Raw genomic sequence first — 5,792 nt, forward strand, 5'->3', positions numbered from 1 at the left:
AAATATATATATATACATTTGAAGGCTTATTTTTGAAACATTTTCATTTAATCAGATTTCCTGTTATGAAATCTGATTTTCCCCTTAATTCCTAAATTCCTGTCACATTTCAATCTCCATTTTTGGCTGTTCACCATCTCTGTAACCTATTGGACTTCTCTTTTCTATCAATACTTATTTGTTCTAAGTGACCTCGTCCATCTCCATGACTCTAAATATGATCTTCACACTAATGACCATTAAGATGTATTTCCATTCTAGACCTCACTTCTCTACTCCAGACTCCTCCACTTTGCACCCTCTTTATTAAGCATCTCATCTTAACTTCTTGGACTTCTCTAGCATTCTTCCTCACTTCTACTAGAGGTAGGGCAATTCTCACAGCTCCTCAGACTCTACAAAATTTATTTCTTGTGTCATCAGTTTTCCTTATCCTCACTGTCACCTATTTGGTGGTAATCACCAACTTCATTTTTGTTACTCAAGTTTTAGAAGTGAATTCTTGGCTTCTGCCTTTGACTTTTTCTTGTTTTCTATTTTGTCAGTTGGACTGTTCACAATGATCTATGGAATGACAGAGCCTGTCATATCTCTGAATGAATACCATTCCATGGATTCTCTGCTACCTTCAGTCCTCAGGTCTTCTAACCCTGCTTCTCTGTGTTTCTACTCCACCATACTAAACTCATCATTACTCCCAGAACACCCCAGGATTCTCCTGCCTCTGTGATGGAACTTGCAGTTGTCTATTTACTTATTCATCCAGATGCTCAGCTCCTTTGTGTCTTCAACTGGAGCACTTTCTTGATTAAGCTCTTCCTCGATTCTCCAAATCAGCTTCCAATCTGAATTCATTACTCCATTTCCTTTCTCTTTTGGCACATGTCTGTTATAAGGCAGCTGCTTTAGTCAGCTCAAGCTTCCATAATAAAACTCAACAGACTGGGTAGCTTAAAGAGTAGAAATGTATTTTCTCAGTTCAGCAAACTCAATATCTAAACTTTCAGTATTGACAGAGTTGTTTCTGGGTGAGGGTTGTCTTCATAACTTGCAGAAAACTACCACTTAGATTGACCCTCACATTATCTGCCAATCTAAAAGAGATTTCATGTGCCTTCGCCTCTTCTGATAAGGACATTAATCTTATTGGATTAAGAGCCTACCCTTATAAACTCACTTAAATGCCTCAATAAATGTTCATCTCTAAACATGCCGTATTTTGAGATTAGGACTTCAACATATGAAATTTCAGAAGACACAATCCAGTTTATAACAACAGCCTGACCAGAAGAATTTTATTCACTTCCCCTTCATTCTATGAGTATACAAACTTCATGAGTGCAGAGTTTCTAGGTTGTTTTGTTCTAACACTTAAGCAAATGTCTAGGGCATAAAAATGCAAATTATAAATAATAAGTTATAATTTTATACCTTAAATATCATTTGAAAACCTTAAAATATAAAATTTTACTACAAAACTTTCATGAACAAGTATACTTATGATATTATGTATGTCGGAAGTTGGAGAGATGCCAACTTCAGGAAAATTGCTTCTCTTTAGAGAGGAAGGGAGGTGGAGCTGAGAGCTCAAAGTACTTGCAACTTCAGCTTTAACATTTTATTTTTCAAAATTAAAATTTGAAATAAACCAATTGTGTGTTAACATTTGTTAAGTCTGCAGTATTTGTTTTTCTTAAATTTTAGAAGAAAGATATAAGTTGAATTTCCTTAATGATCGCATTTGCTTTGCTTCTTAATGTATCTCAAACTCCTTAAAAGAGCAGTGACAACCCATATTCAATGAATATGAAGTTACTGGATGTAATTTCAAGATATATTGACCTGTTTTTCTTTGATTTGGTGTGCAAAGTATATTTGACACACAGTAAAGACATAGCGCACACACAAAAAAGACATAGCAGATAAACAAAGAAAAATGTTTTAACCATAATAGGGTGACTATAGATAATAATAATGTACTGCATATCTCATAAAAACTGGAAAGCATTTTGAATGTTTTTTACCTTAAAGTAATCATAAATAAATCCATATGCTTAGGGCATTACTCAATATATTCATGTATCAAAGAATATATGGTACTTTATATAAAAGCACATACTTTATAGGGTTCCTTTTAGTTTCTTTTTTCTTTTTTTGTTTTCTTTTTGTATTTTAGGGAAGGGCCTATAGGGTGTCCAGGGTCTCACTACTAGACTGGACTCACAGTGATCCACCTGTTTACAGACTCCCAAGAGCTGGGATTACAGCTCAAGCCACCACACCCAGTCAATTGCCCTCTGGGGTGGGTCCAGCATGGCAGGCCCAAGGATCAAACTCCTGACCCCTGTGCATGCTTGCAGGTGCTTTAATCCGTATACATTATTTTTTAATATATCTGTTTAAAAAAAAGAAACAAAGGAAGAAGGCAGGTCCTTAACCTTCCTCACCCCTCCTATTAGTCAGTGGCTTGGAAATGATAACCTGTCTTTGTTACCCAGTTTTTACCACATCTTTTACTTCCCTCAGCTTTAATTAATGTTCTGCCAACAGATATAAAGAAGAAGCCACTGGAAAAAGAGCTCAAGGGATTCCTGTGTGTTATGGACAAGGCACTGGCCATCTGCCTTCTGCCAGACCCCTTTAACCCCTCTTCGGGACCCCTCTCTGGATTTGCACTTTACAGGAATCTTTTCTCATTAGTTCCAATGGGTTATTTTTCCTAAAACTGTAGTCCAAAATGCAGCAAGAAAACCCATTCATTTTGGTACTATTTAGCTCATCTTAAAACTGTTTGATAGAATCATTTCTTCCCATTTCTCAGAGAGATGCCCAGACATTTTCAGATACACAGATGTTCTTTCCAAATATTCTATACAAAATTTGTGTTCAGAGATTTTCTAATGTAAAGCCATAATTTGTTTTGACGTTTTGTATGTGATAGATTCTAGCAGAAATTGAATATCTGTATACTTTTAATTTTTTATGGTATTTTACATAATCTTGAGTATTTTATGTGAATTTTGCCAATCCACATGTCATTTAAGGCTTAATTGTATACATAGAAGCAAAAGTCAAGTTATTAACCAAAATTTTAACACATTTAGAGAAAGTCATTCTATCTTACAGTCTTTCACCCCATGTTAATTATGAAAACAAAGATCAAAATCTCTCATACTTTCCTGCAATCTTTTATCTCTCTGCCAATTTGGCCATCTGGAAAGGGCAAAACTCTGAAGATTAAGAAGAGAAAAGAGGGGGTTATATAAATTCAAATTCTTTATTTGATAAATACCAAGCCAAAAATCAGAAATATCAACTGCGTTACACATCAAGAAATGTCTCACTGTATCTTAGGAGTTAAAAATTAAATCATAGAAAAGTTGAGCATGTATCACTAAGTATTTTATCAAATCTCTGGATAGGGAGTTTTCTAAGTTTAAAAGCAACCAGAGACATACAAAGAAAAGAGTGTACAATAATTCCTACAAACATTTGTCTTAGTTACATTTCTCTGTTATTGAGACGAAATGACACCCAAAGCTAAAGTTAAAAAGGATAGATTTATTTATCCCACAGTTTGTTCAGGTTTCACTTCATAATCAACTGGATCAAAGGCAGCATAGAATTGCAGGGGAGAAACAGTTCATGTCAGGCAGCCTCTTGCAAAATAATAAGCTACAACCACAGTTCTTCATATCCTTTACATCTTATCCGTGCTATTCAGAGAGGACAGCACTCACATCCTTAACCTTAGAGCCCTTAGTCCTAGCATTTCCCCATGAATCACTTCCAGCATCACACACTCTAGTTCCAGCCACCTCTGTAAATGCCTATTACTGCATAAGACCTTGAGAGGACACCTGCACACAAGCCATAATACCCTGTTCCCGGATGCCCAGACTCATGTACATCCTTTTATTCAAAAGGCATTTATTTTATCTCCAGGAGTTACCAGAGTCCTAACAGTTTCAGCACTTCTGAAAAGTCCAAATCTAAAGTCTCTTCTGAGAGATAAGGCAAATTCTTAGCTGCAACCCTCTGTACAAATGGAAAGAAAGCTAAACTCTTCCAACATTCAATGGTACAAAGTGGAAATTTCCATTGGAAAAGTTATGAACAGGAAGATTACCAAGGAATGGGAAAAGAAAGCAGGACCAAAATACAGCAGGGCAAACATCAAATCCCACATTTCAACTTGCAACATTCCTAGCAATCTGTGAGAAGTTGTGAACTCCAAGGGCTTGGGTGGCTCTACCTCTATAGCACTGTCAGTGGTTGTAACTTCACGGCTTCTCCCTGGGACTGACTCTGCTCCCTCTTTGCAGTTTTCCTTAGATAATCAGTGTTCCTGACTTCTCCAAACTTCTGGGATCTCCACCTTGGGCTTCTCACCCATAGATCCACAGACTTTGTACCCTCTCAGAGGCACACTACCTGGCCTCCAAATCCTTTTTCTGAAATCTGTGTGGAAGCTTTCCTGAAGCCCAAACTCATGTACTCTACATGTTTCTAAGACCTGCACCATGTGCATGATGCCATGATCTGCCACCAGCTGGAGTAGTTGCCAGAGTTCCTTCTCTCTTTGCTGTACGTGCCAAGTGCCTATGAACCAAGTCCTGATGAACAACTTCCTTAGGCTGTCCCTATTCAGGAACATGTTGCCCTTTTCAAAGCAAAGTCTGAGGCTGCAAAGGCCAGAATTCTTTTGGTTCTAATGATGTCCTCCAGCTACACTTTCTATTGTCTTCATCCGAATAGATTGGCTTCCTCTTGCTAGCATTTTCAGGGACCATGATCAATTTATCTTTTCTTCCATCTTTTCAGGCCACAGCTTGACTTGAGCTTACTTTCTGGCCAAAATCAAAATGACTCCACTTCTCTGGTGCCAAATTCTGTTTTAGTTACTGTTCTCTCATTGCTCAGACAAAGTATCTGACACCTAAAGTTAAAGTTATGAGGGAAGAGTTCAATTAGCCCTGTGGAAGTTTTAGTCCATGCATGATCAGCTGGTCCAAGGCAGCGTGGCCTCACAGAAGAGAAACAGTTCATGATGGGCAAAGACAGCAAAACAATAAAGGTGACTATAATTTTTTTCTACCCTTTATAGTTTTTTTCAGAATACTAAGGTGGTTAGCACTCAGATACTCCCTCCTAGTACCCTCAATCCTGGCATTACACCATGAATCAATTTCAGTGTCACACACTCCAGATCAAGCCTCCTCTGGAAACACCCCACCTATGACTGCATGCAGCTTTAGAGAGACATCTAAACACAAGCTATAACACCATGTAAAATTTATGTAGAAATATTTCTTTAAAAAGACAAAATTGAAAACAAAATATGCACAATAGATTGGATAATCTATTACAACAAATATATTTCTTTTTTTGTTTTATTTTTTCTCCATAATTTTATTGAGACACATAGCAATGAGACAGTTTCAAACCAAATTGGTAGGACAGTTTCAATAATTAACACATTGCATAAATTCTTCCTAGTAGTTAATTGCTGTACAAGATGCGGACTTGATATCCTATTTACAAACACCATTAGAACAAATCCCTCTATTCATTAAGAGAATGTAACTACATTTCTATCCTAACCACTTTGAATACACAGATACAAAATGAACATTCATCTGTATTCCCATTTTTTGTTAAGATCCACCATTTAAATATTATAGGTGTGTAAACTCAGCAAAATATTCTAAAACAGTTCAGGAGCCCATAAAAGTATTGGGTCTTCTGCTTCACTGGCAATGTCAGAAATTGTTGACCTGAGTCCCCTACAG

At 36.9% G+C, this 5,792-nt stretch overlaps 1 long non-coding RNA gene across 1 annotated transcript in view; it reads left to right on the forward strand.

Annotated features, from left to right (window-relative positions):
* Positions 1-5,792, forward strand: part of LOC111818600 — a 14,058-nt gene that overhangs the window by 6,049 nt on the left and 2,217 nt on the right. The window lies entirely within an intron of this gene.

Source organism: Octodon degus, unplaced genomic scaffold (genome assembly GCF_000260255.1).
Source record: "Octodon degus isolate 3935 unplaced genomic scaffold, OctDeg1.0 scaffold00097, whole genome shotgun sequence".
Classification (NCBI taxonomy): domain Eukaryota; kingdom Metazoa; phylum Chordata; class Mammalia; order Rodentia; family Octodontidae; genus Octodon; species Octodon degus.